Source organism: Microcebus murinus, chromosome 12 (assembly GCF_040939455.1).
Source record: "Microcebus murinus isolate Inina chromosome 12, M.murinus_Inina_mat1.0, whole genome shotgun sequence".
NCBI classification, from domain to species: domain Eukaryota; kingdom Metazoa; phylum Chordata; class Mammalia; order Primates; family Cheirogaleidae; genus Microcebus; species Microcebus murinus.
This window is the reverse complement of record NC_134115.1, coordinates 36,332,716-36,359,747: the sequence shown is the minus strand read 5'-3', so window position 1 is coordinate 36,359,747 and position 27,032 is coordinate 36,332,716.

Here is a 27,032-nt window from a genome sequence, read left to right as displayed (position 1 = left end):
CTGCCCTTTATCTCAGGGAATGTCAGAAGGCACCAGAAGAGAAGCTCCTAGGGGAGCCACCATTAGCTGCCTAAGAGAGAGCAAAAGTGCTGCAAAGAGGGTGTGCAGATTCACTTAGGGTGCTTGTTAAAAATTCAAGTTCCTGGGTCCAACTCCACATCAGCTAGGTTCTCAGGTTTTGAGTTCTCCAGCTGGTACTTACGCACACTGAATTTGAGACTGACACCTGGAGATGTGATGCCTGGAGAAGGAAATAGGAAATAGAGAATCAAAAGAATTCTACTCAATAAGGAGAAGTTTCGGGTAAACCAACCCTTTGATAAAGGATGTCACCTCAGCAGACCAGTATTCCAGATAATGTCCCCCTCACTCTGGTTTTTCATTCAGAGACCCATGACTGTATGTGATTCTGCATCCTGAAATACCTTTGTTCCCCTTGAGATCCCTCTAAATTAGCCTCCAAATTGAAATAACATTGAAGCTTCTCCAAGAATGGCCTTTCTCTAGTTGATGATGTGTTGTATGGGCTGAGTCCATGGAGATGCTGTTTCTTGCATTTACTTATTCTCAAAAAAAAAAAAAAAAAATGCTGAAACCTGTAATGAAAGTCCCTGCTGGTATTTTCCACTGCGGGTATTATCCTTTTATATTCTGTTTCAGCCAGTGATGGTGGCTGGGACCTGACCCCAGGCAGAGCTCTCCAGCCAAATACCAGCCAAATGATGCTTCCAAAATTCCCAATAACAGTTGAAAAGAGCCAAGGAGTCCAGGTGCTGGGCAGGAGGATATTTTAGGCTTGGCTGATGGTCCAAATTGGATACTTCCTTTGCCTACCAGAACTATCCATTAAGAGAGAGAGTCTTATTTATGTCTTTTCTCTTTGCCCTTCTGTCTCCCCTCCTCTACTCTGTCTGCTGTGCCCTCTTCCATTTTTATGTGAGTTGTATGAAACTAGTTTGTATCATGTAAAGCACTGTACATATGTCATCTGTCCTCAACCGACAGTGTGAAGGATCTGGTGTCCAAAAGGAGAGACTGGTGGCTTGTTGCTCTAACGGTGCTGCCTTTTTCCTGGCAATGAGTACGGACATTGGATGAGCACTGGGGGTGACAGGCATTGATGGGTCATGTATGGATCTAAGAACTGCAAGTAGCCCGAAAATTTATCAAGCTCAGATGTTAAAAACAAAGCATTCAAATACCTTAGTTGTTAATGAGAGTCATCCAGTGGAGCAAAAGTTAATCTCCATTTTGTCTTTGCTGAAAGCTTTTCTAGAGAGTATAAGAATTCTCCTTTATCTTCTATAGTCGACCACATTCCTGAGCCCCACCAATTTATTTCAACAATACACTTTCAATCATTCCCTTTCTCTCCTTTCTCTCAGTATCACAATTTCATCTCAGGTCCTCATTACCTTTAACACAATCTTTATTTTGTTTTTACTTGCTGAATGAAGGACCCTCTCCACTGGTCTTTGTGCCTCTGAGATAAACCCATCCATTCCACGCTGCTGCCAGTGTGACTTCTTGTAGCACAGTTCTTACCATGTTTAGCTTAAACACCTTGGATGGCTCTCCTGTTGCTTTTCAAACTCATCTTCTAAGATCCTTCTGCACACCCTGTGTTTCTGCATATCCAAAACCTCAGTCTTGCCCCCCAAATCTGTTCCCTTTCATACTTTCCCAGTTCTTTCTCTCTTGAATGACCTTCTCACCCCGTAAGCATTTTGCAATGTACTTACTCTTTAAAGTTGAACTGAAAGAAAAAAAAAAATCACTTCTTCTATTAAGTTTCCCCTGATTTCCATGGTAAGAATTAATTATTCCCTACTCTGCACTACTACCACATCTATTTTCCTGTCTATTTCAATATGTCGTACATTATAGTTAGTTGGTTATCTGTCTATCAGCTAGACTGTAAACTCCTACAGTTGAGGGCTGGGCTTATTCATCCTTCTACAAACAAAAATGTCCAACACTGACTTGTCCATAGAACAGCCCAACATATGTTGGTTTGTAATATATGAGTGATTCAGGTTCAAAGCAGGCAGCTACTCTCCACTGCATGCATAACTGAGTTGTAATTTTCAGTTCTGCAGAGAGCCTGTAGGATAGAAAAGGAAAGGCAAGCCCTGGGTGTAAATTTAGGAAAGATAGCTGCCCTTCTAGGCCTGGCTTCATTACTCCCCATATGCCCAACACAAAAATCTTTTGCAGTTGTCTCTCTTGCCTCCTTCCAGCTTCTGGACTTCTTTCATATTCTTATCTCAGTTGCACATGGCTTCTTAGAAGTGGTTTTATTAAACTGTATGTGAGGCAGTTGTCGGTCCATTAGCACCTTCTTGCATCCAGCTGTGTCAGATGAGCACTGAGAGACCTTTACTTTTCTCAATTAAGAAAAGCTGTAGTTCCAGAGACAACAGAGAGGTTTCTGGGTCTATCCAGGATGCAGGACCACCAAGACAAAAATGATACATTTGCTCCACCTTGCTGGCCGGTATTCATGTAGCTCTATCAAGACCCTGAGCCCATGCCAGGGAAACTTCTGCAGCAACCCGATCCCCCTGGAAGAGCTACAGCAGGTTTCTAGGTCCTGAAGCTCAATGAGAGGATACACCTTTAAAGTTGAAATAAAACAGCAAGACCTGGAAAGATACAGGAGTCAAAATTAGCAAAATAGATGAATGCTGCTAATTATCACCCTGGTCACCCTCCAGGAGGGTGGTAACATTTAGCACAGGACTTCTTTTGGGGATCTTGAGATATTGGGTACTAGAGCTTGGCGCAGGAAACGAGTCAAGGCTCAGATACTTTGCATAATAGGAAGGAAATAATTAAGAGTTCCCAGATAGTAGTCCATATAGAGGAAAAGAGGCAAAATAAGGGAAGGGGGTTAGCAGGTGGTTGAAGACCATGTTTTCTGTCATGTGAAATTTCATATGGAAATTTATGGATGGTCTGAATTTCTCACCCCAAGTGAAAAATGAAAGAATTAGAGATAACACATATGGATACCAGAGCCAAAGACAGAGAAGCCAAGGGCCTGGACAAATCTTGCCTCAAAGGCCAAGGACTTTGAACTTCAGCTATATAAAAACCCTTTCTTAATCTGAAAAAATAATGGACTTCATAAATCATTGCTAGTGTTTTTGAAGCGTGGAACAGTTCATAATTTGTGTACCTTACAACAAAGGAAAACACAGAAAATGCAAGATATTTCACAAGCTTATTTAAAAAAAATCTTCTTCTCTGTCTTGAAATTTTATACATGTTGAATATTTTGTAATATTTCTCTCAAAAACATAGGAAGTCTACATTTCAGAGACACAGATTGCAAAGAAGACTTGTAATTGGATACCATTCCTGTTAATTATCTTGACTTTTAAACATGGAGTCTGCTCACCTTGAAAGCAGACATTTTCTCAAAAGCATTGATCGTCTATTGCTCACAGCTTTGATGTCGACTAATTCCTTTTTGTCTGCTCCTCCTAATACAGGAAAGATAAGCGTCCGCTGTTTGAATTTTTGAAACAAAGATAGAAACTTCCCTAGCAGAGGACTGACAAATCTGGATGGGAAATATCTTATTATTACTTAATATTCTCTTGAGTCAAACATAAAAGAAACACTGTTGGAAACACTTCTTTGAGTCTCTATCTTAGAGATCTGAAATGTTTGCTCACACCTTTAAGAGCCAACTAATACATTTAGGACCTGGAGAGAGGGGAGTCTCCTTGGATTTTTTGCCATGATTGTTCTTCAACAGACCTCAGGGGCATTTGCCCCCAGGACTCACTAGACATCCATGGAGAGCTGTAGATTCTGTGACATCAGGAAAGGGAATCAAGGAAGTCTCTAAACTCAGGAGGAAGGGGCCCCAGCTGACATGTAGGTTACAGAAAACAGATTAAGGGGCATGAAGAAGAGGCCATCATGTCAGAATAAGAGAAAATGGGGCAACTTACAATCATCAGCCAGCATACAGACAAGTTAATGTAATACCAGAATGTTATAGATAAAGGGGAGTTTCAGAAATAGAAGATAATAAGATTTGGGAAGGGATTTGAAGGTCAAGAGCAAGATTTTGACATGTATCCCTTGTTTCTCCAGACCTCTCTGGCCTTTGGGACATTTGAGTAATTGTGTGCCAAGCCCCTTCCCAAGGTGGCCGTTGGTACTGCAAAACCCTGTACTCACTCTTTTTCCTGTGAGCCTGAGCTACTGAGGCCTCCTGGGTGGTTGTACTCATCCTTCCTCCAAGCGTGAAAGGGACACTTTCTCCCGTGTCTGATCAAGCTCGCATAGGGCGAGCTTTGCAGCAGTGGTAGCTCTTTGGGCTCCCATTCTTCAGAACCCTGGGGAGCTCATACCCTGACTGTAAAAGTCCTCAGCACGGCTGGGGAACAGACACCTCCGGCCCACAGCTTTCCCTCTCCCCAGCTTCGCAGGGAGCAGCAGACGACATTTCCTGGACAGTCCCCAACGTAATTCTGGACAGCTTGACATTGTCACATTTTTTTTTTTGTTCGACACCAGACTTAAGTCCATATATAACCACACATACGCACGCATACCACGTGACTTACACAGAAGACAGAGCGCCCCATGCCCCACGGAAGGCAGTTGCTGTGGGTTCTCCTGCCTGTGCTCTCTGCATAGGGTTCTAGTATCTAGCAGTTTCTTTCCCTTCCTCTCCTAGTTCTAGACGTCTTCTTTTCCTGCCGTCTGTTGTTCTCCAGGACTTGATGACTGCTTTGGCCACTAGGCTATGAGTCCCCAACACTTCTAGGACATATTTCACTTTTTCCCTCTGACTCCTCACACTTCTGGCCACCCAGACCAATATCCTGTCCAAACCTCAGCAAGAACCACCTGGCCAGCTCTCCTGCAAAGGCTCAAAGTCGGTTAGGACCCTGGAGGGTATCAGGTGACCGGACAGACCGCAACACTTTGTACTTGGAAGGGCGGTATGACCACTGTAAATACAAAGGATACCATCTGAAAACATTCATAAGATTGAATCTCAACACAGGGGGAAGAAAGTAAAAAAAAAAAAAAAAAAAATGCAAGAAAGCTCTGCCATGTTGTCAGCTAGAGATTGCACAGACTCTGCCGTCAGTGAACGTGGCCAAGCTCGGAAAATGTTTTTGTAATCTTTTTTTAAGACAACATTTGGGGCCTTTTGAATTTCTCTTTTCAAATTTTAAATACCACTTCAAAAACACTTCAGGAACCACCAAATTGGTCAGAACCGCACAGACTGCTGAGCCGCAGTGACAGAAGCAATCTGAGACAAAGAATCTGTGTGTGGAACTGACAGAGAAGGGAGGGAGGATGCAGTCTGAGCAGAACGCGGGGGGAATATTGGGAATCCAAAAGCGTTGGAAAATGGCACGATTTCTCGGTGTCAGAGACGCCAGCAATCACGACAGGCAGTGTTGTGAGCCTGGGAGTCAGGCCGCCTGTTCAAGTCCCCAATACTGCTGCTGACCAGTTCTGTGACCTGGGGCAAGTTGCTTTGCCTCTTTCTGTCCCCATGTCCTTACCTGCACTGGCATGACGATAATAAGGGCCACCTCATGGGGTTGAGCAAGGATCAGACAAGCTTCTGCTTGCAAAGTAGGGGCACACTGCTTGGCTCAAGGTGAACGTGAGTTAGGAAGGTCAGACAAGTGAGGCAAGAGCTGAAGGGCGCGGCCAGAGGTAGTGGGGACTGGACAGAGAATCACAAAGTGCCCTGAGACCTGAGGCTTTAGTTTCCTCTTTCTCACTCCCTAATGTCCTCCTCTCCAATCTCAACTCTACGGCCACCGTCATCCCCAGCCCGGGAGAGGCTGGTCACCTGAGACAGGTTTAAGCAGCTTGCACATCTCACTTAGAAACTTAGGAAGTGTCTCGTTACCCCAAACACCCCTCTGCTCATCTGTCCTACACAGAGAGCCACCTCTCCTCACTCGGCGTTGCCTGGTAGCAGGTCCCTTCCAGACAGGGGCATTGATGCCACAGCCGAGCCACTGGCTCTGGGCTTTGAGAACTTTAGGGTTCAGAAAGGCGGGGTGCTTATGTAGAGCAGCAGAAAGCTTCAGATTAGTGCCTGGGGCTGCTGTGCCACTAGTTGAGAGCCAGATCCACTCAGGCTGCCCTACAGCCCGGGGAGATCCTAGGCTTCCATGCCAGACAATCCTGCACCGGAATTCGTGCTCTGCCTTTTATTTGTGCACTGAGAAAAGTTTCTCTGCATCTCGAAGGCATCCATTTTCTCGAAGGCTCTCCTCTTCAAAGAGCACAATAGTGGCATCTCCACACAGAGCTGATGTAAGGATTGAATGAGGTCACCTGAGAAAATGCCATATCCGGCATTTGGTTCTGTCATTTCCTTCATCTCCAAAATCTGGCACTGCCTCCTCCTCTTCCATGCCCATCCCTGCCTCCTGACCGCCCATCCTGGCGTTGGCTCAATCTCTTCTGATTAAGTTTGCAAACTCACCAATTCTTTTCAGGCCGCGCTTAGGGTATAGAATAAAGTGGACTGTGGCTTTTGGAAGCATTTCCAGCAGTGTGATCCGTAGAGACTTGGTTAAGCCTGGGCTCAGTGAAAGAGTCAGACTTTAACTGCCTGCATCTTTACACTGCCCCAGACAGTGTTGTTGTCGTAAAATTGTCACTTGAGCCCTCCCGCTGCAGGGTTTGTGGCAGCCATTTGCACGGTGAAGTGGGCCCATTTCTTTTTTCCTGTATTAAATACCCACAGGCAATAATCCTCATTATGGGCCAATGGCTCGGAAAATGTTATTATTAAATCAAAGCCATTTGCAATAAGGGAAAAAATTCATCTGCAACTATAAACTCTGTTGCTTATAGCGGGGCATTAAGGAAACAAACGGTCACCAAGTCCCTTTAAGCCCAGTACTTTCAAGCTTAATCATGTAGCAGGTCCTCCTGGGCCATGACGGAAGAGTGGGAGAGCTGACCCACGAGGAAAATTCCAGGGGTCTGGATGGTTTCTTGAGGGAGAGCTGACTTGACTCTGAGTCTCAGAGGCAGTAGCAACAGCAACACCCTGGCTATAGCTCGTAGGACACTGCTGCTTACCTAGTTTGTTTTCCAAGAAGATATTAAGAAGGCTAACTTGTATGGGGCTCTGTTTCCTACTGTGAAAGACTGAGCACAGCCTTTAGAGTCAGACACATACCTGGTGGTGATGCCAGCGGTATCACTTACTAGAGTAAATTTGGACAAGTGGCTCAAAGCATGCCATGTCTACCCCTCAGGGCTATGATGAGGTTATAGAGATTGTTGGTTGAGTCAGAACCTGTTTTATCACAGCTGAAGCCACACCTCAGGTTATATTAAATAGGTCTCAGATCTTAGAAAGAGTCGGTGCCCTGTCCTAGCTGTGCCCAAGTTATGCCGGTGTGTGCGGGGGTCTGAGCTAGGACAGAGGCTGGGAGACACCGAGTCGCCTGCTCTTCCTCCCTTGCCCAGTGGCCCGGGCACTGCAGCGAGACTGACCTCTGCTAAGTCCTGAGGATGTTATCCACACTGCTAATTAGAATCCCGGGAGTTAAGGGGAAGACTGTGGCTTTCCTGGAAACACTTAATTCAGGATATCTGGAAATGGAGCCCAGACTCTGTATATTTTTAAAATCTACCTTACTTTGGGATTTTTTTTTCAGAGGATTTGTTATCTGACCTCCCACAGTCCATGGGCCGACAAAGCCTGTACCTTTGTCTCTAAAAGGGGAACCAAGTAATGGACGTATGTGATGTCCTCCCTGTGTGGCAGTTCCTTAAAATGCCATAATAATTTTATTTAACTAAGTTTCCTTTTTAAAAAAGAGGATGGGAAAGATGCTGGTCATTTCATTTCCCAGACAAAAGGGAACTCAGGTGCCGGAGTGATCCCAGGCTTCTCTGATTCCGGGCCGGGCAGAAATAAGGAGCAGAGTCACCAAGCGGGAGGCCTGATGCATTTCTATGAGCAACAGATAACTGTTGTCTGCCTGCTGCGAGCTGGACACACGCCGGGAGCTAGAGATATGGTGGTTACCAAGACAAGTCTTCCCTCACAAGAGGAATTTGTACTCTGGTTGGTGGAGAGGTGATACATATAAAAACAAACACATCAATTTCATCTGCTCTGAGCTGATCTCAGGCATTGTGAGAGCAAGATGGAATAGTTCAACTAAAGTGTAATCCGGAGAAGCTGAGCCAGGGGCAGAATCTGGGTTTGAGGCCACTGAGCCAAAGCACCATGGACAAGAAAGATGGAGGAAATGTGCAACTCACCAGACCCTGTTTTGAAGGCCTGCAAGAGGGTGGGACAGATGGAGGTGTAGACATCTCCCCTCTGCAGTGTTGGAAGGCAGTGAGCATTCCTCACCTTGATCCGTGGCGCTGTGAAAAGGCACCGCTCCCAGCTGAGCCGTGAGCAATGGGGGCTCTGCTTCCCCAGGCCTGCTTCTCTGGGGGTTCTGTCTGTCCCCAGCCTCTGGGATGTTTCCTGTCTCTCCCATTTGTCGGGGGCAAGGGGATGTCCTAAGGAAACAGAGACATGCAATGCAGCCTCTCCATCCTCCGTCCTTAAGTGAACCCAGCTGTTAGCACAGCGCGAGCTGGGAAGGCTAATGCATGCTGCAGGCGTCGGCAGCATGCTCCCACTGGTACCCGCTGTGTTTTCTGGCTCCTTTCTAGTCTCTCCTAGTTCCCATTCCTCCCCGAATGTGGAAATTGGTTCTGTTGCCCAGTGACCCTGTCACTGTCCTTCGGCAACCCTCTGTTACACTTCCTGTTGAGCAGTCACCACGTCAGCTTTGTCCTTACCACTGAGGGGCTTGGTGCTAGTCCTCCAGCACCCACACTCCCGACCCCTCTCTGCCCCACATGATTCCCACCTCAGCCCCAGGGTCTGACCACCGCTGGGCCTGTCCTTTGCCAGGGGCCACATGATGGAAGAAGCTGTGAAGTGCGGCAAAGTAGAAGCTTCTGGTCAGGAACTGGGAATAGGCTGCTCCTTTCCTTTGGGATGCTGATCAGTTAGTAAGATGATGAGTACTTGGATCTCAAGAAATGACTCATGAGATGTATAGTGAAGAATATGAGCTTAGAACTGACACCTGGAGGTCATCATCATCCACTTTCCTAATTCCCTCATTCTCTAGAGGGGATCACTGCAGCCCAGAGAAGCTGCTTAATCAGGGTTGCACAGCTTGTTATTATAAACACAGTTCTCCTGCTTTCCAGCCCTATATTCTTTCAACTAAAATTGAAATCTTTCAGGACCTAAAGTATCACCTCCACATGCCTGAAACAGAAGAGTTCGAACTGTCAACACCCATCCCTGGTAACTTAGGGGGGCACCAGTTACAAGGTAAGTAAGCAGCTTCCTAGAGCCCCTTTTGCACAGAGAATCAGGGCATGGCTCTCCTTGTAGTTGTATGGTTCTCCTTGGAGTTGATCATTGGAGTATCAAGCAATACTCCCACCAAAGCCTCCTGAGTAGCTGGGATTACAGGTATGCAAAACGTCCAACTAATTTTAAAAATTTTTATAGAGATGAGAGTCTTGCTATGTTGCCTAGGGTGGTCTTGATCATTGGTCTTGATCATAGGAGTTGTACGGTTCTGTTTGAATGGAAACCATGCATCAAGATTGAAGGGTCTTCAGGAGCCTTTACTTTGGTGATATCACCAATGGTCTACGATCTGATCCTCAGACTCCCACTCAGAAATTCCTTGATTTAGGAATGCTGAGTCACACTCATTTATTTACATGGGTCTGAAATAAATAAATTACAGAGCCATTGTTTCCATTTGTCATCAGAAACAGAACTACCAAGCTGGTAAAACTGGCTCCTTGTTTAGCCAGAGGAATTAAGGACAGGGAACAACACAGCCTGCTTGGATTAAGATCTTTTCTGGCCATACACACTAAAAAGAGTATAATAGTCCAATCATAAGTCATTCAATATAAAATAAATGTCTTACTTTTCCCACAGAGAAGATGTTGATACTTTTTTCTTTAAAAATCAAATTCTTCCCAAAAATATTTTCCTTGTTAGTCCTACAGTCCTGGTGCCTCGGCTGACTACTGGGGACCACAGTAGTAAATGCTTCTCATCCCAGCATTCTTAAACTCTCACACAGGAACCAGTGGAATTGACCAGGGTTAGCATTGGGCTTTTAAAAATGAAAGGTATATATGTGTTTGGGTCCAGTGAACAAAGAAAGAAGGAATGGAACATAGTGCCCATGTCTCCTCAACCCCTCACCCTCATCTGAGAGCAGAAGAGTCTATTGGGCCAGGTCCTCTGTCTCAGTGTGGGGGGATTGATATCATCTGTCTCCTGTTCTACCCTGGTTTAAATGGCTTAGCCAAGGGGAGCTGGGGGCCAGCCAGGGTCTCAGCATCTCACTCTGTTGAACAGGTTGCAGACCAGAGCAGTGACACTACTTAACCAGGGGTCAGTCATGCTCCTGTCACAAGGAGCAAGACTATTCCTCACTGGGTCATCCCCCCGATGCTATTACATTACGTATTATGGTTTGTTTGTTTTTTCATGGTACAAATGTTAACAGGAATTTATTTTGCCTTATAAGTTTATCTCATATACAAAGTAAAACTTTGATCTCTTTGGAACATTAAAGTCTATTAATCTATTGTCACTATATTATAATCTTTTTTTTTAATTTCAGCATATTATGGGGGTACAGATTTTAAGGTTTCAATAAATGCCCTTTCCTCCCCTCCCCCCACAAAATTATAGACAATAAATAACCACCTTTCTCCTCCTGAGTCCAAATGAATTGAGAAATAAGACATTAAAAAGTGATGGAGATCAAAATGTTAGTTTTCGGTATTGATAAGCTGATTAGGGACCAGAGCTTTAAATCTTTGACCAAAAGAGCTTGTTACTATTCTCTGTCCCATTCTTTGTCCCATTCTCCCAGTTAAGTCCTAGGGACAGCTCACTGGAAGGAAGGTTTGATTCCACAAAACAGACATAGCCAGGATTGCTGTCTCACACTGGGCCAGGGCGTTTAGAATTATCAGCTTCTCCATGGAAACATTTTTGGGGAAATGCTTCTTATCTGTTATAATTTTGCTTCTGTGTGTGTTAACATAGATGCGTATGAGTGTATAAAACATACATACAACTATATATATGTGCAACTCTGTGTGTGTGTGTGTGTATGTTTTTACCTTTGGATGAGTTGGCTTTCTCAGACTAGTAACATACAGGAGCATAGAAGAACCAAGGCAGCTTTCTAGGTTAGCAGGTTTTTATAATAAAAGGTTCTCAGCTTCTCAGTTATGACAAAAATAGTCCGATTACTTCAAATATGATTTTTCCATATCAGTTTCAGGTAGCTTTGCCTCCTCTGCCTCTCTTTAAAAAGTGGGCTGAGAAAGGAGGCTTCTGTTCTCGCCTTACTCATGCCAACTTCCATACCCTCTGTGGATCAAGCAATATCTCACCATCAGGAAATAATATTTTTTGTGGCCAGTTTCTGAGAACTATTTTGGTAGGCTCTTTTTCCACTGAAATTTCTCCTCTGCTTGTTTCTACTTGGGGGGCTTTGGTGCAAAGTCAGCTATTTTTAGTTGCTTTTGAAAATATTTTGGTGTCTGCTTCCTCATTTCACCCAAAATGGAGTTTTCAATATTTTCTTTTCTTTTTGTTGCTTTTGGATGGTTTCCAGAAGAAAGGAAAAAGGCTTTATCTGTGCAGCCATTCTTTACTTCTTAGTATAAACGAATAGCCAAGGATCACTAGACATTTGAAGAAAGTGTCTAACACTAAAGAGCAAGATGAAAGCGAGGAGAAAAACATAAGTAGTCTTAGGAAAACAGAGACAAAGAGTAGAAAAAAACTTGAAAAATCATTCTTTAGAGAGATAAGAGAGGATTTGCATTCATGAAATAATACCATATAATAATATGTAGAAATAACCAGAGAACTATAAAAAGATATTAAAAATTAAAAATTAATATCGGAAAACTTAAAATTCAAACACAAGAGGGTGTTTGCTGCAAAAGTCTTTCAACTTTGCTGAAAATTTGAAAAATTTTATTTAAAAAGATGGGAAAAATGTAATATTAGAGTTGAAATGTAGAGTTGAGAAAATTTCCCAAAAGAAAAACAAAGAAGAAAGGAAAAAAGGAGACAGACCAGAAGGAATTTAAGGAATCAACTCAGGAGAACCAATGACTGATGAATAGACATTCTAGAAAGGGAAGCAAAAAAAAAAAAAAAAAGAGGAGAATGATCACAAAATTATTCAAGGGAAATATTGCAGAATCAAAGGACATGAACTTCAGATTTTGAGTACCTAACACCTGGTGATGACATAGCTGCACCAAGGCCCCCTGTTCCAACATTGCAGAACCAGTGATAAAGAAATCATTTAAAAAGTCTGAGTGAAGAAAAAAAAATAAGAGTTTGCATAGAAAATAATAAAAATTCAAAATGGCATTTGACTTCTCAAGCGCAACATTGGAAGCTGTTAGATAACAGAGCAATATCTTCAAAATTCTAAAGGAGAATATTTTTCAATTTAAAGTACTTCACCCATACAAATTAACACTCAAGCGGGAAGGTAGAATAAAGATGTTTTCAAGCAAAATATTTCAAAAAAATTATCACCCAGGAACCTTTTCCTAGGAAACTCCTGGAGGAGATATGTCCCATCAGAAGGAGGGTCTAAACTGAGAAAGACAAAGACATGGGATAAAGAAAGAGGGTATGAAACACATGAGAGAGGCAAAGGAATTTCTTAAGATGATGGTGAAGGAAAACTGCCAAGTAACAATGTGGAGCAAGCAGGAGGTACAAGGTGTCACCCAGGCTGGAGTGCAGTGGTGTCATCACAGCTCACTGTAACCTGAACTCCTAGGATCAAGCAATCCTCCCACCAAAGCCTCCTGAGTAGCTGGGATTACAGGTATGCAAAACACTCAACTAATTTTAAATTTTTTTATAGAGATGGGAGTTGCTATAGAGATGCTATGTTGCCTAGGCTGGTCTTGAACTCCTGGCCTCAAGGTATTTTCTCACCTTGGCTTCCCAGATTGCTGGTATTATAGGTGTGAGCCACCTAATGGAGCAGAGAAGCATTTTATACCCTGGAAGAGACTCTACTGACAATTTAGTGATAAAAAGAGAGGCAAATCAATGCCCCTCCCAACTCTCTGGCCAAAACAATGATTAATTCCAGGAAAAACAGAAATTTTATAAGAAACGAAAATGTAATTACAATACATATAGCACAATGTGAAATAAATCTATAGTCAAGATAATTTAAACACTGAGCTTTGATTTAAAGAAAAATTACCTTACCTAAACTATCACCCCTTGTCTACCATTCTCTATGTCCTTACTCTGTTTCTTTCATCAGTAGCTGTTATTTATCTAAGAGTATATATCTACATATGCTCATTTTTGTCTCTCTCATTGAAATATAAGTTTAGTGATGGCAAGACTTGGTTTAACTTGGTAACTACTATATCCTTACTTTGCTTACTTATGCCAGTGCTAAGTACACAGTACATCTCAATAATTTTCTGAAATAAATTAATATCTAAATATAGAGGTAGTAGAGGGGTGTGAGTGTGTGTGTGTGTGTGTGTGTGTGTGTGCGGTGTTGGAAACCTAAATCTTTATGCACATCTTGCTCCATAGATAATGTTCTTAAATTAAAAAATAAAATAAAAATAAAAAACCCAGAGCAGTAAACCTTGCTATATATCAATATGATGGTGAATAACAGAAAATCTAAAAGAGGTCAGAGTTGTTCCTCTGGAGAGCAGAAAAGGGAAGTCTGGGAGAGGGGATGGATGCTATATTTTTGTTATAAGACTTGTAGCATTATTGGACATCTAAACCTGGCACATGCATTCCTTTGATAAAAAACATAAATTTAAAAAAAAAACCTACAAAGCTCAATTATAACATTCTCATTTCTTATATATATCATTGTTAAAGATCTATGTTTCTTTTAAAAGTGAAAAAGCCTAATAGGAGATTTTAGATTTAGTTGGTAGAGTAAGATTAATTTCTAGGTATAACAAACCAATTTTTCAGCCCTGGTGAGAACAACCAACTTTTCGTGAACCCTTCTTTTTTAAACAAATAGGGACATCTGTTTATGTTAAATGCCTTTGAAGTTCCTATCTATACCTAGTTAGATTCTTTTGAAAATCAAATTGAAGAACAAATGGAAAGACAGCATTATGTATATCTCTGACTCTTGACACCTCCAATTTTCTAAGTTGTCAGCTTGAACAAGCCATTTAACCTCCCTGAACCCTCTCAATTCCTTTGTTTGCAAAATGGAGATGAGAATATGCACCTCGCTGGATTACAGCATTTATCAAATAAGTTATCAAAGGGAGATCCTAGTACAAGGCACATATTTCATAATCTCATGTTTTTATTCCCTTCCTTCTTCCCAGGACTTATTGCAGTCATGGATGAATTAACTAATCAGGAAAGGAATTTATTTGCCATACCAGTGACAGCACATAAGTGTCTGCATCTGCAAGTCTATAAAGAGTTTGAAGGAAGTTTACACTTCTTTCCACATTTTATTATAGGTATTTTCTTGGTAATGCAAGGCCCATGTATTTCAGTGTCTGAGAAGGGTCAGTTGAGTCACAGGATTGGTCTTTATCATAGAGGCTGTCATGGGAGAACAAGGGTACTCCTGCTAGGCATTGCTCATCTATGCATTCTCCATGGCACCTAATGCTTTACCTAAGTACTCAGTAGGTGCCCCTGAACTTGGCTTGTAAGCTGAGACTGGTCAATATGGATGAGTTTGTAGACCCTCTGAAATTCCTGTCTGGGAGTCATTTGGGACAGAAAGAAGGCTCAATTAAACTACAATTGTGAGAAGATGTGTTAACACCTCAAATATTGAATTAAGTAACCTTGTTTGCCAAAGAGATTATAGAGACCCCTTCTCTAGCCAGTCCCTGCATAATGAATTCTCTAATAGACCCGTGAGCTGCTCTACAAAAGGTTAATTTCATTCTCCACTACAAAGCCTTATGAATGGTCCCCAGGGCTGTCTTTAGTAAAGCAAGAGAAGGTCTTGTTAAGTATTAATGATCGTAGTGGCAGGTTCACAATATCACCTCCTCCCTGGGATGGAAAAGATCACTTCATTGACATTTATCAAGGGACTTCCACTGGGGGAAAAGAGCATAGCCATCATTACTCCCCATGGTTGGCACGGTAGAAAAAGGTGTGTCTCTCCCAACTCATATTTGCTACAAGTTCTTAGCCTAGAAACAAATGAAGCTACATATAAAAGGGCTGGCAAAGGGAGAGAACCAAATTTTTAATTTAAAAAGATATTATTCTAATTCTACTCCTATAGTTTAAGAAAAATATTTGCTGATAGGATATTGAAGTGATGCTTTTCCTTATTTCCCATCTTTGCATTGGAAAAGTTTTTTTGAAATCCAGGAGAGTTAAATAGTCACTCTCATGCCATTTTGGCATTTCCCAATTATGGAAAATAAGCAATCAAGTCTCTTCTACATGGAGCACTACATTAAGAGACATTTTATAAGAATATGTCAGAAAAAACTGAAGATTATCCCTGCCCTGCCCTTCCCCCATCAGAAAAATAATTTGAAATTCTGTAAGAATTTAGAAATTTATTTGGTGAGGATCATCACTGCAAGGACTTTCCCCCCCCTTATATGATGTAGGAGTTATTATTTTTGACCCTTTAATAGAACTTCTATAGATTCATGAAAAAGAAAATATTATGTGTTCTTCTGGGCCCAGCCTTCCCACACCTCTACCCCATCTCCCTTGGCCAGGCTGCCACAAAGGAAGTTAGAAGATGAGCCTAGCTTAGGGGGAGATTCTCCCCTTCCCCTCCCCAGATGATTTGGGCAGCAGGACTTCCCACAGTTTTCCCTATGTCATCTCTCCCAGTCACTAATCTGCACACAGGTAAAGGGCTCCTGATCACGGCAGGTTCCAAGCTGCCCTCCTACCTAACCTCCCTACCCTTGTCTAGTGAAGACCTGACTTGTGTGAATAACTGAGGGGCTAGAAGGACACCAGAATTCCATTTCCTCCATTAGCCTCCACGCTGGGCTGCTTTGTCAGCTACTCTCTAGTTGGATCAATTGGTGGCAAATCATAGATTGCACATCATTTTTATAGTCTATATTGTTGAGAGATTAATTAGACTTGCACGTATAAGATGTTCAGCTATGTGTGGCATAAAGTTAGCACCAAATAAAAAGAAGTAATTATTTTTTTCTTCTGTATATGATGTGTTTTAGAATATTTTTGTAAGTTTTATCTCAGTATGATTTTCGCTCCCACAATAGATAGGTAAATATCTATTGATCCCTTAAAAATGTAGCATATATATACTATTTAGATTTTGGAAGACCTATCAAAGCATACTAAAGTCTGTCTGTCTGTCTCTGTCTCTGTGTGTGTGTTTAAGGTGTGACATGTTCTATAACTCCAAGTTTTGTAATTGAGAACCCACAATCCATACCCATATAATTTATGTGCATGGTTTCAAATATTCTCTTTGACAAAACACAATTTTGGGGTGAATATTATATCATTAATCCTCATGAAGGAAACACTTGCAATGATGATTTAGTAAAGAGACAGAGAGGTCATCAAAGCTCTTTAAAAAAAAAGAAACCCATAACTTAGACATTTGGAAGATACCATTGGTGAGCAGTGCTTGTAGAAGATAAGCAATAGTAGACCTTTTTTACTATCCAAAATAAATGTTTTCCCTTGCAGTTTATATTTTTGTAATTATTAATATTTTAAGCAATTAAAAGCTTAAAATAGCAATGAGTGAGCAAGCCCATTGAGAATATTGAAAAAAGTTCTTCTTAATAATTCTAAAATTATTTATATCCCAGCGCCTACATTGCACTTGGCAAATATTAGGCATACGTTTATTAATATAACCATTTAAGAATTGATTTGATTCATTCAGTACTAAACATGGTGCAGGAGTGGAGAAAGGTGGAAGAAAGAGTAGCAATGCCTTGGTGTTGGCTGGTGTACTTCACATGTAGTCTTCCTCCTCTTAACTGTTGCAGACAACAGTCTGTAACTCAGAGATCCCAGAACTTTAAGATTATATACACACAGGCTCTCTTACTGGTACTCATTTTTTTATATTCCCTAGTCTCTAGGACATATAATAGTAGGTGCTCAATTTCTTTAGGTTGATATAACACCTCCGACCATGTCTTTGAGCTTTTGATCTCTGCTTTTCAGCATTGTACCCATTCCTAAAGCATGGCTCCAGTCCAGGGAAGGATTGACAACCTCCTGTCTAAATTGTTTTTTACCTTTGTGTATAATTTTTTCCCCTTTACCCTTCAGGTAATGTGACTACAGGAAAGCGATCGTGGGAGAAGAAATGTTAGGAGATGAGGTCTGAGAGGACCAACAGCCACATCATCTAGGGCTGCTGAGGGTGGGGACTTTGGTAATCATTAGTGATAAAACCGTTATATTATCAAAAGATCACTCTTGCTATTGTGTGGGAAATAGACTATAGAGATACAAGGACAGGAGCAGAAAAGCAACCTAAGAACTAAAAAGCAACTATTGCACTAACCAATGTGAACAGTGATGGTGTTTTAAACTTGGTGATAGCAGTGGAGTTGATAAGAAGAGGTTGGATTCTAGATATCTATCAATGGTAGAACCAACAGGTGTTGGCAGTGGATTGGATATACAGGATGTGGAAAAAGTGGACTTAATAATGACCCTAAAATTTTTTAGCTGAGCAGTTGGTTGAATTTTTTAAGATGTAGAAAGAGGAAGTATGGAAGGTAAGAATTAAGAGTTCATTTTTGGTTGTATACATTTGAATGCCTGTTAGACTTCTAAGAGAGATATCATGGGATCATTTTATATATTAGTCTAGCATCCAGGGGAAAACATTCTGGAGCTATAAATTTGGAGTCTTCAGTGTGTAGATGGTACTTACATAAATACATCCTATAGGTCTGGATAAAAAAGTGTATAGACAGAGAAGAGAAGAATCCCTATGAATTCTAACAGTAAGACATTAGGATTTTGAAAAGGAAAGGCAAAGGAAATTGAGAAAAAGTGGCCCATGAGATTGAAAAAAAACACAAACGGAAAAGTGTGATAACCTAGAAACCAGATTAATATGTTATTCAAGGAGGAAAGAGTGATCTGTTGACTGCTTCCACTAGTTCAAGTATAACAAAAATTGAGAATTGATCATCACTTGGATTTAGCAATGGGAAGCCATTCATGAACTAGACAAGAGCAAGAGTGATGGAGGTTAAAGCACAATTGGAGTGAGTTGAAGAGAGAATGAAAGAGATGAATGGACAGCAGCAAATATGGCCAACTCCATCTGGCAGTTTGCTGTAGCGGGTAACAGAGCGGGGCAGCAGCAGGAGGACCGTACCTGGAAGTAGAAGTGGAGGCAGAACGGAAACGTATTGTTTAAGATAACAGAAATAGCAGTGTGTTTGTTTGCTGTTGAAAATAATCCAGTAGAGGGAGTAAAATTCCTGATGTGCTTTGGAGCAATGCTTTTGAGACACTGAGAGAAGGAGAACATACTAGACAGCAAGAAGAATTGGCCTTAGATACAAGCATGAAAAGCTTGCTCCTTGTTTGAATCGAGTAACTGGTTGATTTAACTGACTCTTTTAACTATAAGACTGTTTTTTAACTAAAAGACCATTACATATGTACCCAATTGCATTTATTTATTTATGCATGTATGTATTTATTTGTCTATTTTTAAAGACAAGGTCTCACTCTGTCACCCAGGCTGGAGTGCAGTGGCAGAATCATAGGTCACTGCAGCCCCGAACTCCTGGGCACAAGTGATTCTCTCGTCTCAGCCTCCCAAGTTCCAGCACAGGTGTGTACCACCAAGCCTGGTGAATTTTTAATTTTTTTTATAGAGATGGGGTCTTAGTATGTTGCTCAGACTGGTTTCAAACTCCTAGCTTCATGCAATCCTCCCGCCTCCCAAAGTGCTGGGATTACAGGCATGTGAGCCACTGCACCTGGCTTGGATTGTGTTTATAATGGTCATTCATCATATTTTCTTGCTTTCCAGCATCTTTTTAAGCCTTATACTTTTTTGAAAGTTTGTTTAGAGTGCTGCCTCCTCCTCATAAAGGCAGAAAACTCATTTCCCAGCCTCTGCTCCCAGCCTGGGGCGTAGTAATGTGAAGCAGCTCCTCCAACTGGACACACCCACAGGAGACTGAAACTGATTAACAGAAGTGCTCAGTGTGATGGGCAGAATCCATTTCCTGGCTAAGATGGTGGCAGCTGTAAATACCCTGGTCATAATTCTGCCCTTGGTAGAATTTTGCCACTGGAGCAGCAATGCGTGATTGTCATAAAAGTTGACTTCCTGGAGCTCGAGAGGCAGAGATACAAACTGTAGCGTCTAGCAGGGGTCCTCAAACTTTTTAAACAGGGGGTCAGTTCACTGTCCCTCAGACCGTTGGAGGGCCGTTGGAGAGTGTGGCGCACATTCCACACATGCGCACTGTGGGCGCGTGACGAATTGGCTGCAAAGCAGGACACGCAGCGGTGGCAAAAACACGCAGTGGGCTGGATAAATGTCCTCAGTGGGCCGCATGTGGCCCGTGGGCCGTAGTTTGAGGATGACTGACTAGAGATTGACAGAGGCAGGGTTTTTATCAGACTGATATTGTGGAGTGATTTGGGGTGTTGTTCCTGGAAACACAGTATTGAACCTAATTTTCTAACCCTTCCAATGCGTCTTGGGGAGCTACTCATTTTAATTTGAGCTTTTTCTCTTTTATCTGCCAGACTTGGTTTCTGTTGCTTAAAAGTCAGAACTCTAGAGTAGCAACAGAAACAGAAACTGAGTCTGGCTCCTCTAGCAAAATGATAAACTGCTAAACCATTCTCTTTGGGTTACTTTTTTGTTGTGGGGTTATTTTGTTGTTTAAAGAGATACTCTTGCAGAATAAGGAAGTAAACTGTGATACTGAGAAATGAATTTTCAACACAGGCAAAACTCTGTTGATTCTCAGACCGTTTGAGGACAGTAGGCTTGCCATAGCTGTGATTTTCCTTTTGTGATATATTCGAAATCATTACTGCTGAAGAGAAAATCATGATAAATAATCTAACAAGGATGAGGGGATTAATGGAGACATTGGGACAGAATACATGAAAGGAGTACTAGAATACCTAGGACCTCAATATAACAATCATGTGTGCACATGCATATGTAGATGAACACCATGTGCACATGCGTAGAGCCTAAAAACAAAGATAACTTGTAAACAACTACCCCTACCCAGGCTGTAACCATAGCAACTGAAACTATTCATTTTCTGTCTCAAATAATGTGTGTAGGTCTATCTCACTAACAATTCAGAAGGGGACATTGACAAATGATCACTATATTCACCCAGCCATTTTAAATAGGAAGGCATTTGGCTGAATTCTAATTTGACCAATGAATATTTAACTGATAAAGCTGCCAGATAAGATACTGGCCAAAAGAGAAAAAAGAGAAATGGAGCTGGAGTTGCTATCATGCAAAAATCCTTTAATGAAGGACATGAAAGGAACGCGATGAATTCTGGGTGGAAAATCTGTTCTGTATTGGGAGACCGAAGACCAGCTGGCCCACAATTGAGAAACTTTGAAGATTCTGTGACCTCTAGAATGTCTAAGCCAAGGAAGGTAGTTTTCCTCCTTTGTTTAATGTTTTGCATTTTCAAAAGAGTAAGAAAAAATGCCTTAAAATGTTTTCACTTCAAAGCAACAGAAACAAAATGAGGCATTGGACTAATGGAAAATTCAAAGACTCTGCCCAAGTGCTAAGCTTTGTCGAAATTTTCCTTCTCAGAGATTGCATTACATCATAACATCCTAGACAAACTTTTTGATTTATTCTGAAGCTCCTCTGGACCCAGAAGTGTTACTGTATACCAAGGCTCAAGGAGATCCAAAGTCAGGTTAATTTTTCAAGCGAATTTCATAATAATGATTTATATTTATTGAGTGTTCATTATTTGCCAGGTCCTGTTCTCAGTACATTGGATCCTTTAATTTTCACAAAAATTGTCTGAAATAGGTACTATTTTTAGTTCTATTTTGCAAAGGTTGAAACCAAAATTCAGAGATGTTAAATATGTTGTTAAATATGTTGTTAAATATGTTGCCCAAAGTTGCACTGCAATTAAGTAGAGGAGGCACCTGGTAGTAGAATCCTGGAATCTCTTTCTAGAAATCCAGTACTAGGCCATTATGTTCTACCACTTCCTATGTTTCTATTTCTCTAATCTCTATTTCCTCTGCCCTTTCTTTTTTCTTTAATCAATTGTTTTTATAAAGCACAAAGAAATACAGAGGGAGAAAAATAAAGTGTATAGCTGTGCCTGACATATTGTTACTCTTCAATAAATTTTATAGTTAGTGCTTATATGCACACGCATTTATTATATATAGTATTGGACTGGGTTGCATTTCCTTTGTGTGGGAAAGTTATTGAATGGTCAAGTTATAACCAGAGTATTTTTTTTGGAAACATTAAATAGCAAGACCATTTAGTAGAAAATCATAACGGCTAGAGTCATCAAGCTAAGAGAAACTGGGGCACCCTTCCAGGGCTATTGTGTTTATTACACCAATAGATACAATGCCTGAGGCTAGGACCTTCTCAAGGTCTCACTAAAATGATTAAATCCTGAAAAAATATATGTTGGCTTCAAATACAAAAACAAAATTGCAAAATCGAAATTCTTACACGTTTCTTGAAATGTCTGCAAAATGAAACATTATGTTGACTTCATTCATTATTACATTTTGTTATGGTTCAAAATAATTTGCCAGCCTCCCAGAGAATGTTTGATGAGTTCCGAGAGAAATTATAGCCAATGATAAATTAAATGAGTGACCTATAGCCACATATTTTTGAAAGCAGAGTTATAAATAAATTTCTTTATCCCCAAAGTATATATTTAATGAGAATGTGGGTAGATTTTAAAATGTTTGAAATGATGGGGGATGTAGAACCTATGAAGCCTGAAAATACCCTTGCAGCCATCCTCCATGTAGGGCTATTTCTGCTGGTGAGTAGAAAAGAATTCTGGAATCAACTGGTTAAGAACCCCTTTTCCTTCGATAGCTAAGGAGGCATGCTGACCATATAATTTTCTTGAAGAAGAGTTAATTTCCTTCCACGATTGGTGGGTAACTACTGATGCTCAAATGCTGCTGCAGTGTTCCTCCCAAAAGTCCACCTGCCGCTATTTATCTTTCCCTAGACCATGATGCGCTTAAGGCTGGCTAGGTGCCAAATAGATTGATGGTTTCTGCACTCCGGCAAATATTATTAATTGGTTTATAGAATGCGGCTCCCGCACATCTTAGCATTCTGTGAAGTCCCCTCAGTATTAACTGAGGCTACATTAGCATAACAATAACAAATAACAGGCCGCATTAAACTGCCCGGGAAAGAAATTGTCAGTTTAGTTTCAAAGGCAGGTTTCTCCGTAAAAAGCCTCCATAGGCAGACTTGCTGAGAGACATTCAGGCGAGACGCTGGTCAGTATGGCTCACTGAAAAGATATTCATGGGTAACCCAGACTCTATTATTAATATTTTTAAAAATTGTGCTCAAAATGGCATCTTTGGTGACTTTGGATTATTTTAGTGCTTTCAATATATGTGGTCTGTTCTTGTGCCCCCAAATCTCCTTAAGAAACAATTCTTTACAGAGGTTCCCAGTCCTCTGGATTCAGACCTGCCCACTGTTCGTCACCAAGGGGTCTGAGGCTCTTGGATTACAAATTCCCACCTGGAGATCAGAAGGAGATTGAGCCAGGGTGACCCCAGAACTGATAAACCTGGCCTGGAAGAGGCTGCTAAATGAGAGGAGGGTCTAGTTGAAAATCTTAGAAGCCAGGCCTGAAGAGAAGGGAAAGTAGATCAAGAATCAATGTTAAGAAACATAAAAGGAATCCATTTAATTACAGAAAAAGCAGAGGAAGAGGAAACAATAGGGTTATTCATAGTGGAGTTGAAAGAGCAGGTAGGTTTATTAGATGTCTTTGGGCACAACTACTGTGCCCAAATTGAATGCAGTTACTAACATGAAATATACTGAAAGTTGGCCCCTACCCAGATACAGAGGCCTAGAGAACTTAGCATGGATTTGGGGGTTTGAAGGACTTGGTTTAGAGTCCTAGAATGGGGATAATAACAGCTCTTGGCAGGAGGCTTGCAGGATAGTGGATGTAGAGCCTTAGCAAAGTGTCTGGGACATGTTAAGTCTCAGTAAGTGCTGGGTAGGTTTAAATCAGTGGATAAAGGTATATCAAACATAAATGTACTTTCAAAAAAGATGAGAATACTGAAAGCAGAATTTTTCCTGTTCTCCAAAATCAATAGCTCTTTCTTCTTATTTCTATTGCTGAGAAAGACACACACACACGCAGAGAAATTTTGCTTAAATAGACTTGTTTTACTTAATTCAACAAACAAGTATTATTAATATGAAGCTCCTACTATGAGAGGCATTGTTTTAGTCCTACCCATGGACCAAGGAGGGCTAGTATTGAATTAGATCAAGTATTTGAGTTCTCTAATTGGCTTAAGTGGAATATTACTAAGAGCACAGCTGCAGGCATGGCATGGAAATTACTGCCCTAGAAAGCTGTGTACTTAGTGGCAGTAAAAGTCACCTGCTTAGGCTGTTAGAATGATGACTCATAGCTCCCCTGTGTGTGGCCTGGTATATCTGTTCTGTCTTGATGATTCTCTCATGGAAACCATGAGGTTGCCATGAATCATGGTAGGGAGAAAGTTAAATATCTGCCTCGACCAGAATCTTCTCCCTCCTGCCCAATTAAAAAATATCTACCCATCTTTCAGTACCTGGTCCTTCTTTGCACACTTACTACATTTACATTATCACATATTCATAGTTTGGTGTTTCATTGGGTCATATATGTTATTATTTTACATTTGGTTCATGTGTAGTTGTCCCATTACCCTAAACGATTGTCAACCTCTTGACAGAAGAGCATACCTTATACATTTTATGTTTGGTATCCTTGGTAACTAAAATAATATTTAGAAAATTGAGCAGTAAGAGCAAATAAAATACTTCCTTTTTGTGGGGAGGGGGGGTTTGAGAAACGGAGTCTTAGCCTCCCGTGTAGCTGGGACTCAGGTGCATTAAATTTGTTTGTTTTGTAGAGATGAGGTCTCACTAGGTTGCCCTGGCTGGTCTCAAACTCCTGATTTAAGCCGTCCTCCTGCGTGGGCCTCTTACAGCACTGAGATCACAGGCCTGAGCCAGCGCGCCAGGCTTCAAGTCGCTCTCATTTGGTGAATTACACATGGCTGCTCTTTGCATCATGTACCTTTGCTTTACTATCACTGTCCCAGAGGAACATTTATGTTTCTATGTGTGGTTACTAGATTAATATTTATCTCACTATCTTGACTATAAGCTTTATGAGAACAGGGACCAGCTTAGTTTTTGCTCACTATTTGTAGCGAGTTGAATAGTGTTAGCCCCCAAAATTCATCTTCTCCTAGAACCTCAGAATGTGATCTTATTTGAAGATAGGGTCTTTGCAGATGTATTCAAGGTAAAGATTAAGATGAGATCATACTGGCTGAGATTGTTTCTAAAGCCCATAAGAGTATCTTTATAAGAAATAGAAAAGGACACAGAGATGCAGAGAAGGTGATGTGAAGTTGGAGGCAGAGACTAAAGGGATGCATTTATAATTCAACAAACACCAAAGATTCTTAGCCACCACCAGAAGCTAGGAGACAGGCATGAAACAGTTTTTCCCTTACAACCTCTAGAAAGAACCAATCTCGCTGAAACCTTGATTTTGGACTTCTGGGCTTCTGAGTTGTGTGAAAGAATACATTTCTGCTGTTTCATGCCACTCAGTTTGTGGCAATCTGTTATATCAGCCCTAGGAAACCGCTACACTATTGTACCCCTGTTATGTAGTAAAATGCTTCACACATAGCAAGGGTTCGATAAATATCTTTAGGAGGAGGAAGGTAGACCAGTTCTTCCCCTTCCTCTACATCTTTTGGGAATTCAGTGGTTCTCTATATGTACTTCTTGGAGCTTGTTGCTTTCAGAATCACCTGGGTGTTTATCGAAAATGCAGAGTCCCAGGACCCCCCACGCCCCACAAACCAGCCGAATAAAAATCCCTGGGGCTGAGAGTATGTTTCTTTAATAAACTCCCATAGCAGCTCTTAGGTTCATGAACATTTTTCAAATGCTGCACTTTTTTTTTTTTATTATAATTCTTAAGGCGCTTTGAATTCTATCAAAGACATTTCTGGAGCCCGTGCGGACAATGTGCCTGGTGGGAGGAAGCGTGCCTCCCTGCAGCAGGTGCGAGGCTGACCTCCTCATTAACGCTGCCGGGAGTTTCTGAAGCAGAGAGCTCCAGCTGTCAGTTCCTTTTTTCCTTGAGGATACACCTGGCTGCTTGACACAACCCCAAATCTTGTCTAGAGGTGAGGTTTTGGTTTCCATAGCAGTTTCCTCAGGAAAAGAATCAAAGTCGGAATAAGATAGATGTAGAATCCCTCCATTCTTAGGATTATTTCCTCCGAAATAGTAATATTCCCATAGCATTACATTCAAACTTTTGCAAATGTCCAACTTCAGCTATCTTTCACCTCTCAAAAAAAGTCTCTCCAAAGATAAGTGATCGTTTATTACAAACACGGTATTTCGCGTTCTGTATTCATCGCCCATTTATGACTTTCTCGTCTAATTTTTCTGAATCCTCACATCAAAACACATACCAGGCTGTAAGCTCAAATTGGCATCTGCAGATCAAGCTGTGAGCTTTCTGCTGAGCGCACCCCCTCCCAGGAACTCGCAGAGACCTGCAGTTGTCATTCGCGTGGGTGAGAACAGCTCTCTGGGCCCCGTGGCAGGGCCAGCTCTCCTTCCAGGAGCCTTTCTCTAGGATTTTAATCCTGTCGCTCAGGATACCTTCTTCCTGCACACCTGAAAGAGCAACAGAAATGTCAAAACAAGAACTGGGGAGGTTAGTTCAGCTCCATGACTTTGCACTAAGTCTGGGAGGATTTGTGGGCTTGTCAGGAGGGATTTGTTGCAAAACCCAAGTGAATCATGGAGTGGAGGTGGATAGTAAGTCCAAGAGGCAGAGGAGGATGAAAGGGAAGCATCCAGAAACATGTAGAGGCACTCTGAGCTAGCTGGGGTGTCCTGACCTGTGTGCCATCCATACCAAACCTCTGGCTTTAGATGAGAAACAGTAGTGTCCTTCGAGAACAGAATAAACCAGAGTATGAAGTGGATTTGAAGCCATGTTTCCACCACTAGAAAAATAAAGCTTAGGCAATTCTTGCTAATTTTTTACCCTGCAAGTTAAACAACACCATCCATCCCTGTCACACCGCCTTGAAATCTCAAGGTTACCTTTAGCTTGCCTTCACTCTCTGTCACCCCTTCCCACATCATGTCTGTCATGAATTACCATCATTTTTTTTTCCCCTATGAAACACTAGCTCCATATGTCCTTTTCCTAAGGCTGGCCCAACTGCTCTGGGTCAGCCACATGGCTCTGCAAACTCTTTGATCTTTTATAACATTTGTTGCCTACACCATCCTTTTGAATATTTAATCACCTGCTGCTTAACATTCAGCCAGGCAGAGAACTTGGAGTTGTCTTTGACTCACTCCTTTATTCTTCTTTCGTTTCACTCAAATTACCGAGGGCCCCCCTTTCTTTCCATTACCATCAGCACCACCCTCACTGGAGTCTTCACACCTGTGTTTCCCATATAGCTGCCTTGATAATAGCCTTTGATAGCTAGGAAAAATCCTGCTATGGATTTCCTTTTATCCCTGTATGTATTTATTTATTTTTTAATAAAAAGGTATAATTTGTTTAATAGTTTTACTTGCTAGTAATAAAAATAGCTCCTATTTACTGAGCACTTAATAAGTCCCAGA